Consider the following 12,002-nt stretch of genomic DNA (forward strand, 5'->3'; position numbering starts at 1 on the left):
GTCTTCTCAAGGAATTGCAGGGAGGTATGTTCTTATTATTGGTTGTGAGTTTTGTAAATTGGGGTTTTGAAAGTAAGGAACAAGTAATTTAAATGACAAATAAAATAAGTAAATAACTGTAAAATAAACTCTTGGCAATGTATGAGAATTTGAAAGTCCTATCCTAGTTATCCTTATCAATGGTGATGAGAATTGAGTTTTAATCCCACTTAGTTAGCCTTTACTAAAGCAAAGGAAGGTCAAGTGACTAATCAGTTTGATCCTCAGGTCCTAGTCAATTCCTAAGAAAGGACTAGAATTATTGAAGTTCAATTCAATTAGTAAAGACAACAATTATCAATCACGTTGAGTTTGATGACTCAAGAGTTACCAATTAATCAACCAAAGCCAAAAGGGGAAAAGTAAACTTACTCGAATAAAAATATCTTCAGATTGGAAGCAACAGTAGCATAAATAAAAGAAAGCAATAATAAACTGAAATGCCTCAAATTATATTAAATAGAAATTCAAATCTAAACATGAATGGTTCATAAGCCAATTTGGCAACAAAAGTAATTAAAGGAAAGCATTATCTAGAGGTAAAAGAGAAAATATAAAGTAAAAGAAATATTGAACCTGATAAGGAGTTGGAATACTAAATTGAAATAATAAGAAATCCTAATCCTAAAACCTAAGAGAGAGGAGAGAAACTCTCTCTCTAAAAACTACATCTAAACTATGAAAAGAAAATAATTGGAGATCCCTTCTTCTGCATGGATGCATTCTCCCACTTCATAACCTCTAATCTGTGCCTTCTAGACTTGGATCTGGGCCAAAAAGGGTTTCAGAAATTGCTGGGAGCGTTTTCTGTAATTTTTGGTGCGTGGCGTCGTGGGTTACGCGGTCGCGTCATCTGGAGTTTTCCTTGTCACGCGTTCGCTTCGGTCATGCGTACGCGTCATCTGTGTTCTGCTCATGGCGCACATCTGCATCAGTCACGCGTTCGCGTCGTTGTCTTTTCGCGCTAGGCATGCGGCCGCGTCGTCCATGTGTTCGCGTCGCTGCCAGTTTCTTCAAAAACTCTATTTTGTGCTTTCCTTCCATTTTTGTATGTTTCCTTTCCATCCTTTAAGTCATTCCTGCCTTAGAAGATCTGAAACTTCTCAACACACAAATCACGACATCGAATGGTAATAAAGGGTAATTAAAATAAATAATTTCAAAGCATAGGAAACATGTATTTCACATATATCACATAACAAGGAAGGGAAAGTAAAACCATGTAATTTTCATGAATAAGTGGGTGAAGGATTGAATAAATCTCTTGAATTGAGCACAATATATATCATAAAATATGGGTTTATCAACCTCCCCACACTTAAACAATAGCATGTCCTCATGCTAAATCCAAGATAAAGAATAAGGTAAGGTTAAAGTGGTGGAATCTCATGCAATGCAATCTATTCTAAATGCAACTACCTAAATGCGTCATGCAATTCTAATTGTTATTCACTTGTATATAAAACTTACATGTAGTTAAATTAATTCACATTCTCAAGGAATCATATATGCATAGCCAAACCCTAGATAATGTTTAAAGCACTTTTACAATTGAGATGGGTAAAAACATTTTTCAAACTTGCAAGACAATTAACAATTCAAGCAAAGATATATGGTGATGAGCTATTGAACCCTCACTGGATTTTGTGTTTACTCTGTAGTTACTCAGTGTTTATTGGGTTAATCACTCTATTCTTCTTTTTATCCTTACTTTCTATAACTTTGTTCTTCATCTAACCAATCAACAATTGTAGAATACAGACATACAAAAATTATGAGGTCTTTTTCAAGGTTGTAATGGGGCCAAGGTAAAGGTAAGGGTATATGTATAAGGCTAAGTGAGCTAATAAGTGAATCCTTGATTAGTCTAAGATCTCACCTAACATACATATTTTGTAATTCAAAGCTTCTTAACCTATTTGCCCAGATTTTCTCACTTTGTATTGTAAACTCATGCTTTAACTTAAATTTTATCCCATGTGCATTGATTCTTTTAATTTTGCAATTGGGGAATTTTTTGTATCCCCTTAATTAAATACTGAAAATAAAATTTTTTTTAATGCACATGGTAATTAAATTGATTTCACATGAGCATGCTTCCCAAAACTTTTATTTTGAGTATTTTTATTCTTTTTAACTTTCTACCTTTGTTTCTATCATCCATGTTCCCATAAAGTTTTCCACACTTAAAGAATACACAATTTCTATCTTAAGCTAACCAAGGATTTAACTTGGGATTTTTATTTTGTTTTTCTCCTTAAGGCTAGTAATGTGGTTTATAGAACAAGAGGGGATTAAAAAGCTCAAGGGGGCTAATAAGGGTGATGTAAAAGGTAGGCTAATTTGGGATAAGTGAGGAAAATTCAAATGATGGCCTCAATCATCTCTTAATATGTATCTATACTCTATAAATGGACATATAGATTAAAACAAAGTAAAGAACATCAGAATAAAAAAAGAAGGACGAAACACACAGGAATGAAAATTATGGTTTGAATGTAACCATACAATTAAGCTCAAAACTCACAGGCTGTGTGTTCTCTAGCTCAAAAATCATATATCAGTTATACATGTCATGCAAGTAGAAATTAAGAGTTCCCATTATTCTCAATGTAAAATTTTTTTGGGTGGCTTTAAAGTTTTAGTGTTCCTCCTTGATGAAATGTTGTTAACTAACTAACATGTTATGCTATATATACAAGGTGTGTGGATTGTTTTTGATTATGTTAAAGTCTCTAGTTTACTTCTTTTTTATTTTCAATTTAAACCAAACTATCATATGCTAAAAGGGTAAACTATACTAATTAATCCACATATTCTATAACTAATAAATTTAGAATTGCAACTAGACTAAATGGCTAAAATATGAACTAAGGTGCAAAATGCAGAAATAAAAGTAAAAACACATGAAAAGAACAACGTATGAGTACTGAAAGATAAAAAATAAAAATAAAGATAAAAATACAGAAAAATAACCAAAATAAAATAAAAGGGTCTGTAGTGGTTCACCAAAAAAAAGATACGCCAGAGATGGCGACCTCCCCACACTTAAAATAAAGCATCGTCCTCGATGCTCACTCAAGCTGGGTGTGAAGGAGTGTCATCACTGGAAGGATTGACTGCTGGAGTCTCGGTGGTGGCCTGAGGATCTGCAGACTGGATGAGGGTAGGAGGATCTGTCTACTGTAGAGGAGGCTCTGACTGGATGGGAATCTTTGGATCTGCGGCCTGAATTTGGTGTGGCACCTCCTGCTGTGGTGCAGCCTGCTCCGGTCCTGCCTGTGCAGCCTGGGTAGGTGTCTCCTCCTCGTGATCATCCTCCTCCACCTCAGATGTATCAGAAGGGGTGTCAGGCTCGGAGGGGATGTCGCCGCCGGATCGGATCATTAGTTTGACGTGCTCATAGTGTCGCAACAATCCAAGCGGGCGAAGAGTCGATGCACCAAATGGTAAATAGGCTCAGGAGCGGCTGGAGGTGCAGTGGGTGGGGCTGGTGCAGTAGTGGAAGAGAAAGGGGCAGCTGAAGGCGTGGCTGTCTCATCAGAAGCAGTAAGGAATGGAGGTGTATAGCCTAAAGCCCGAAACTTCCTACTGTGAGGGATAATCTTCCTGCAGTCCGCAGCAGGTGGCTTCTCATCAGCATCCTCCCAAGGCACGTCAGCTCGGTGGCCTAGCTGGGTGACCAGGTAAGGGAAAGAAAGGGTGCCTCTGACATGGGCCCTGGCCATAAAGTGCCGGATGAATCGTGGGAGGTACAGGTCCTTACCCTCCATCATACACCAGAGAAGGGTGATCATAGTGGCAGGCAGCTCCGTCTCATGAGTGCTCGGCATAACAAAGTTGCTCAGAATCTGGTGCCAGAGCCGAGCGTCATCATTTAGATACATCAGCTTGATTCCCTTAGGCATGGTGGTGTTCTTACCCATGACCCATGGGACAGTAGGGTCAAGGGCTATCCTCTCCTTGACAGCATCCCAGTCGAATCTCAGAAACCTCATATCCACTTCAGCCCTTTGGTAACCGTCAGGCTGATCTGACTTAGGCTGAAGGCGCAGAATATCCTCAATGGCCTCTTTAGTGACCAGTATCTGTTTCCCTTTGAGGTGCACCGCATCCAGGGAAGTCTTGAAATAATTGCAGTAGAACTCTTGATGAGCGAATAATTTATACGCTTTTTGGTATTATTTTTAGTATGTTTTTAATATATTTTAGTTAGTTTTTATTATATTTTTATTAGTTTTTATTTAAAATTTACTTTTCTGGACTTTACTATGAGTTTGTGTGTTTTTCTATGATTTCAGGTATTTTCTGGCTGAAATTGAGGGACCTGAGCAAAAATCTGATTCAGAGGCTAAAAAAGGACTGCAGATGCTGTTGGATTCTGACCTCCCTGCACTCAAAGTAGATTTTCTGGAGCTACAGAAGCCCAATTGGCGCACTCTTAATTGCGTTAGAAAGTAGACATCCTGGTCTTTCCAGCAATATATAATAGTCCATACTTTGCTCGAGATTGGATGGCCCAAACCGGCATTCCAAGTCAGCTCTAGAATTCTGGCGTTTAACTCCAAAACTGGCACAAAAGCTGGAGTTAAACGCCCAAACTGGCACAAAAGCTGGCGTTTAACTCCAAGAAAAGTCTCTACACATGGAAGCTTCAATGCTCAGTCCAAGCACACACCAAGTGGGCCCAGAAGAAGATTTCTGCATTAATTACTGATTTCTGTAAACCCTAGGCTACTAGTTCTCTATAAATAGGACCTTATACTATTGTATTTACACACTATCGATCTTTGATAAGTCTTATGCTATCTTAAAAACGTTTGGAGGCTGGCCATTCGGCCATTCCTAGTCTTTGTTCTTATGTATTTTCAATGGTGGAGTTTCTACACACCATAGATTAAGGTGTGGAGCTCTGCTGTTCTTCATGAATTAATACAAAGTACTATTATTTTTCTATTCAACTCAAGTCTATTTCTTCTCCAAGATATTCATTCGTTCTTCAACTTGATGAATGTGATGATCCGTGACACTCATCATCATTCTCACCTATGAACATATTCCTGACAACCACCTCTATTCTACTTGCAATGGCTTGAATGCGTATCTCTTGGGTTTCTAATCTCATATAGGAACCTTCGTGGTATAGGCTAGAATTATTGGCGGCCATTCCTGAGATCCGGAACATCTAAACCTTGTCTGTGGTATTCTGAGTAGGATCTAGGAAGGGATGACTGTGACGAGCTTCAAACTCGCGATTGTTGGGCGTGTGACAGACGCAAAAGGATCAATGGATCCTTTTCCAGCATGATCGAGAACCGACAGATGATTAGCCGTGCGGTGACAGCGCATTTGGAACGTTTTCACTGAGAGGACGGGAAGTAGCCATTGACAACGGTGATGCCCAACATAAAGCTTGCCATGGAAAGGAGTATGAATGATTGGAAGAAGGCAATAGGAAAGCAGAGGTTTAGGAGGAACAAAGCATCTTCATACGCTTATCTAAAATTCCTACCAATGAATTACATAAGTATCTCTATCTTTATTTTATGTTTTATTTATCTTTTAATTATCAATTCTCCATCACCATCTGAATTCGCCTGACTGAGATTTACAAGGTGACCATAGCTTGCTTCAAGCCGACAGTCTCCGTGGGATCGACCCTTACTCACGTAAGGTTTATTACTTGGACGACCCAGTGCACTTGCTGGTTAGTTGTGCGGAATTGTGACAAAGTGTGATTCATGTTTAAGAGCTCCAAGTCCTTTGGCGCCATTGTTGATGATCACAATTTCGCCTACCAAGTTTTTGGCGCCGTTGCCGGGGATTGTTCGAGTTTGGACAACTGACGGTTCATCTTGTTGCTTAGATTAGGTACTTTTCAGAATTTTTAAGGATGAATTCTAGAGTTTTAAGGTGATGTTCTTATCATCATAAAAGCTGATTGATTCTCATCAATTTAGCTGCTGAATGTAATGTCCTGCTGAAGCTTGGCCAAACATGTCTAATCTTGTTAGACTGAAGCTTTAGTCTAATATTGCATGATTCCTGGAATTCTCATTAAAAGTTTTGATTCTCTTTATTTTCTTTTTCCATATAAGTTTCGAAAATCCACAAAAAAGTTTATAAAATCATAAAAATAAAAAATATTTTATATTTCTTGTTTGAGTCTAGTATCAATTTTTAAGTTTGGTGTCAATTGCATTCTTCTTGCATTTTTCGAAAACATGCAATATGTTCTTCATTAATCTTCAAGTTGTTCTTGATGATTTCATTGCTCTGATCTTTAAATTCTCTTGTTTTGTATGTTTTATTATTTTTCATATGCATTCTCAATTTCTTAGTGTCTCTTATATGAAAATTCTTAAGTTTGGTGTCCTGCATGCATTGTTTATTTAATCTTAGTTGTATTTTTTTGTTGTTATTTCTCATCATTAAAAATTCAAAAAAAATTTCAAAATTATGTCTTTTCAAGTCAATAATACAGAGAATTGAAGATTCAGAACATTCAGCAGAGGAATCAAACAGAAAAAGCTGGGCGTTCAAAACGCCCAGTGAAGAAGGAAAACTGGTGTTTAAACGCCAGCCAGGGTACCTGGCTGGGCGTTTAATGCCCAAAAAGGTAGCATTTTGGGCGTTAAACGCCAGAATGGATGCCATTCTGGGCGTTTAACGCCAGAAGGACACAAGAGGGAAGATTTTGTTTTTAATTCAAAATTTTTTTAAAATCTTCATAATTTTTCAAAATCAAATCTTTTTCAAATCACATCTTTTCAATCATATCTCTTCAAAATCGATTTCTTTCCATTTTTTTTATTTTCGAAAATCCTTGTTATAATTAAAGATTTACTTCAAAATTTTCAAGTTGTTACTTGCCTATTAAGAAAGGATCAAACTTTAAATTTTAGAATCATATCTTTTAATTTCTTGTTAGTCAAGTAATCAACTTTAATTTTAAAAACTTTCTTTTTCTAAATTGATTTTCAATCATATCTTCTCAATCATATATTCTCAATCACATCTTTTTCAAAATTAACTCTCAATCATATCTTTTTGATTTCTAATTTCAAAATCTTTTTCAAAAATCACTTAATTTCTTTCCCAATTTTAGTTTTCGAAAATCATCAATCAAATTTTCAAAATTTCTTTTAAAATCTTTTACTTTAATTTCGAAAATTCTTCCCCTCTTCTCACATTCTTCTATTTAAAGGACTAACACTCTTCCTCAAGGTGCAATTCAAACTCCCTCCTTCTTTATATCTTCGAATTCTCTTCTATCTACCTCCTCCTTCTATTCTTCTTTTCCTCTGACACCTCAAGGAATCTCAATACTGTGACATAGAGGATTCCCTACTTTCTTGTTCTCTTCTCTTTCATATGAGCAGGAACAAAGATAAAGGCATACTTGTTCAAGCTGATCCTGAACCTGAAAGGACCTTGAAGAGAAAGCTAAGAGAAGCTAAAGAACATCTCTCTTTAGAGGGCCTAACAAAGCTTTTCAAGGAAGAAGAAACCATGGCAGCCGAAAACAACAATGCCAACAATGCAAGGAAGGTGCTTGGTGACTTTACTGCACCTACTCCCGACTTCTATGGGAGAAGCATCTCAATCCCTACCATTGGAGCAAACAACTTTGAGCATAAGCCTCAATTAGTTTCTCTAATGCAACAGAATTGCAAGTTTCATGGACTTCCATTGGAAGATCCTCATCAGTTCTTAGCTGAATTCTTGTAAATCTGTGACACTGTCAAGACCAATGGGGTTGACCCTGAAGTCTAAAGACTTATGCTTTTTCCTTTTGCTGTAAGAGACAGAGCTAGGACATGGTTGGACTCACAACCTAAAGAAAGCCTGAACTCTTGGGAAAAGCTAGTCAATGCCTTCTTGGCAAAGTTTTTTCCACCTTAAAAATTGAGCAAGCTTAGAGTGGAAGTCCAAACCTTCAGACAAAAGGAAGGAGAATCCCTCTATGAAGCCTGGGAAAGATACAAGCAATTGATCAGAAGATGTCCTTCTGACATGCTTTCTGAATGGAGCATCATAGGTATTTTCTATGATGGTTTGTCTGAATTATCCAAGATGTCATTGGATAGCTCTGCTGGAGGATCTCTTCATCTGAAGAAGACGCCTGCAGAAGCTCAGGAACTCATTGAAATGGTTGCAAATAACCAATTCATGTACACTTCTGAAAGGAATCTTGTGAATAATGGGACAAATCAGAAGAAAGGAGTTCTTGAGATTGATACTCTGAATGCCATATTGACTCAGAATAAAATATTGACCCAACAAGTCAATATGATTTCTCAGAGTCTGTCTGAAATGCAAGCAGCAATATGCAGTACTAAGGAAGCTTCCTCTGAAGAAGAAGCTTATGATCCTGAGAACCCAGCAATGGAAGAGGTGAATTACATGGGAGAACCCTATGGAAACACCTATAATCCTTCATGGAGAAATCATCCAAATCTCTCATGGAAGGATCAGCAGAGACCTCAACAAGATTTCAACAACAATAATGGTGAAAGAAACAAGTTTGGCAATAGCAAGCCTTTTTCATCATCTTCTCAGCAACAGACAGAGAATTCTAAGCAGAGCCACTCTGACTTAGCAACCATTGTCTTTGATCTAATCAAAATCACTCAAAGTTTCATGACTGAAACAAGGTCCTCCATTAGAAATTTGGAGGCACAAGTGGGTCAGCTGAGTAAGAAAATTACTGAACTCCCTCCTAGTACTCTCCCAAGCAATACAGAAGAAAATCCAAAAAGAGAGTGCAAGGCCATGAACACGTCTCACATGGCCGAACCTGGAGAGGAGGAAGAGGCAGTGATCTCCACTGAGGAAGACCTCAATGGACGTCCACTGACCTCCATGGAGTTCCCTAAAGAGGAACCATGGGAATCTGAGGCTCACACTGAGACCATAGAGATTCCATTGAATTTACTTCTGCCATTCATGAGCTCTGATGAGTATTCTTCCTCTGAAGATGATGAAGATGTAACTGAAGAGCAAGTTGCTAAGTACCTTGGAGCAATCATGAAGCTAAATGCCAAGTTGTTTGGTAATGAGACTTGGGAGGATGAACCTCCATTGCTCATCAAAGAACTGGATGACTTGACTAGGCAGAAATTACCTCTGAAGAGACAAGACCCTGGAAAATTCTCAATCCCTTGTACCATAGGCACCATGACCTTTGAGAAGGCTCTGTGTGACCTAGGGTCAAGTATAAACCTCATGCCTCTCTCTGTAATGGAGAAGCTAGGGATTATTGAGGTACAAGCTGTAAGAATCTCACTGGAGATGGCAGACAATTCAAAGAAACAGGCTTATGGACTTGTAGAGGATGTCTTGGTAAAGGTTGAAGACCATTACATCCCTGCTGATTTCATAATCCTAGAGATTGGGAAGTGTGTGGATGAATCCATCATCCTTGGCAGACCCTTCCTAGCCACAGAAAAAGCTGTGATTGATGTTGACAGAGGAGAATTGATCATTCAAGTGACTGAAGACTCCCTTGTGTTTAAAGCTCAAGGATATCCCTCTGTCACCATGGAGAGGAAGCATGAAGAGTTTCTCTCAATACAGAGTCAAACAGAGCCCCCACAGTCAAACTCTAAGTTTGGTGTTGGGAGGCCACAACCAAACTTTAAGTTTGGTGTTGAACCCCCACATTCAAACTCTAAGTTTGGTGTTGGGAGGTTCCAACATTGCTCTGAATATCTGTAAAGCTCCATGAGAGCCACTGTCAAGCTATTGACGTTAAAGAAGCACTTGTTGGGAGGCAACCCAATTTTTACTCATCTATGTTAAATTTCTATTTTTTTTTGTTATTTTATGTTTTCTGTAGGTTGATGATCATGTGAAGTCACAAAAATAATTGAAAAAGTAAAAACAGAAGGAAAAATAGAATGAAAAATAGAACACCCTGGAGGAGAAATTTACTGGCATTTAAACGCCAGTAAGGGTAGCAGAATGGGCGTTAAACGCCAGTCTGGCACCATTCTGGGCGTTTAACGCCAGAAATGGGCAAGAAGCTGGCGTTAAACGCCAGAAATGGGCAGCAGCCTGGTGTTTAACGCCAGGATTGGCAGCAAGGGGCATTTTGCACGCCACATGGTGCAGGGATGAGAAATCCTTGACACCTCAGGATCTGTGGACCCCACAGGATCCCCACCTCTCTCTCTCTTCTTCACCCATTCACCAATCACCTCAATACCTCTTCCCCAAAACCCTCACCTATCAAATCCCCCCATTCTCTTCACCACTCACATCCATCCTTCATATCACTCTACCTACCTCACCATTCAAATTCAAACCACTTTCCCACCCAAACCCACCCATAATGGCCGAACCACACCCCCTCTCCACTCCTGTATAAACCCATCTTCACTCCTTCATTTTCACCCAACATACACACTACCTATCCCCCTTGGCCGAAACACTAATCCCCTCCATCTCCTCTATTTATTCTTCTTCTACTCTCTTCTTTCTTCTTTTGCTTGAGGACGAGCAACCTTCTATGTTTGGTGCGGTAAAAGCTAAAGCTTTTTTGTTTTTCCATAACCATTTATGGCACCAAAGGCCGGAGAAACCTCTAGAAAGAGGAAAGGGAAGGCAAAAGTTTCCACCTCCGAGTCATGGAAGATGGAGAGATTCCTCTCAAAGGTGCATCAAGATCACTTCTATAAAGTTGTGGCCAAAAAGAAGGTGATCCCTGAGGTCCCTTTTAAGCTCAAAAAGGGCGAATATCCGGAGATCCGACATGAGATCCGAAGAAGAGGTTGGGAAGTTCTCACCAACCCCATTCAACAAGTCGGAATCTTAATGGTTCAAGAGTTCTATGCCAATGCATGGATCACCAAAAACCATGATCAAAGTATGAACCCGGACCCCAAGAATTGGCTTACAATGGTTCGGGGGAAATACTTAGACTTTAGTCCGAAAAATGTAAGGTTGGCATTCAACTTGCCCATGATGCAAGGAGATGCACACCCATACACTAGAAGGGTCAACTTTGATCAAAGGTTGGATCAAGTCCTCATGGACATCTGTGAAGAGGGCACTCAATGGAAGAGAGATTCAAGAGGGAAGCCGGTTCAACTAAGAAGGCATGACCTTAAGCCCATGGCTAGAGGATGGTTGGAGTTCATCCAACGCTCAATCATTCCCACTAGCAACCGGTCTGAAGTTACTATAGACCGGGCTATCATGATTCATAGCATCATAATTAGAGAGGAAGTAGAAGTTCATGAAGTTATATCCCAAGAACTCTACAAAGTGGCGGACAAGTCCTTCACTGTGGCAAGGTTAGCCTTCCCTCATCTCATTTGTCACCTTTGCAATTCAGCTGGAATTGACATAGAGGAAGAACAAGCCGCCATCACTAAGGTGGACCCGTTCTTTAATTTCCTTGTTCTTTATTTTTTGTTTTTTCAAAAATTATGCTTTATGTTTATTTATGTTTGTGTCTTTATTACATGATCATTAGTGTCTAAGTGTCTATGCCTTAAAGCTATGAAAATGAATCCATCACCTTTCTTAAATGAAAAATGTTTTTAATTGAAAAAGAAAAAGAAGTGCATGAATTTCAAATTTTAAAACAGTTTAATTATCTTGATGTGGTGGCAATACTATTGTTTTTCTGAATGAATGCTTGAACAGTGCATATTTTTGAATTTGATTGTTTATGAATGTTAAAATTGTTGGCTCTTGAAAGAATGATGGGAAAAGGAGAAATGTTATCTGATGATCTGAAAAATCATAAAATTGATTCTTGAAGCAAGAAAAAGCAGTGAAAAGCTTGCAAAAAAAAAGAAAAAAAAAGAGGCGAAAAAAAGAAAAAAAAGAAAAGCAAGCAGAAAAAGCCAATACCCCTTTAAACCAAAAGGAAAGGGTGATAAAAAGGATCCAAGGCTTTGAGCATCAGTGGATAGGAGGGCCCACAGGAATAAAATCCTAGCCTAAGTGGC

At 38.6% G+C, this 12,002-nt stretch overlaps 1 non-coding gene across 1 annotated transcript; it reads right to left on the bottom strand.

Annotated features, from left to right (window-relative positions):
• Positions 1-7,953: 7,953 nt before the first annotated feature.
• LOC112788360 (small nucleolar RNA R71) lies at positions 7,954-8,061 on the bottom strand. The gene has a single exon (XR_003195727.1). It is a non-coding gene; the product is annotated as a small nucleolar RNA R71 (small nucleolar RNA).
• Positions 8,062-12,002: the final 3,941 nt, after the last annotated feature.

Source organism: Arachis hypogaea, chromosome 20, assembly GCF_003086295.3.
Source record: "Arachis hypogaea cultivar Tifrunner chromosome 20, arahy.Tifrunner.gnm2.J5K5, whole genome shotgun sequence".
Classification (NCBI taxonomy): Eukaryota; Viridiplantae; Streptophyta; class Magnoliopsida; order Fabales; family Fabaceae; genus Arachis; species Arachis hypogaea.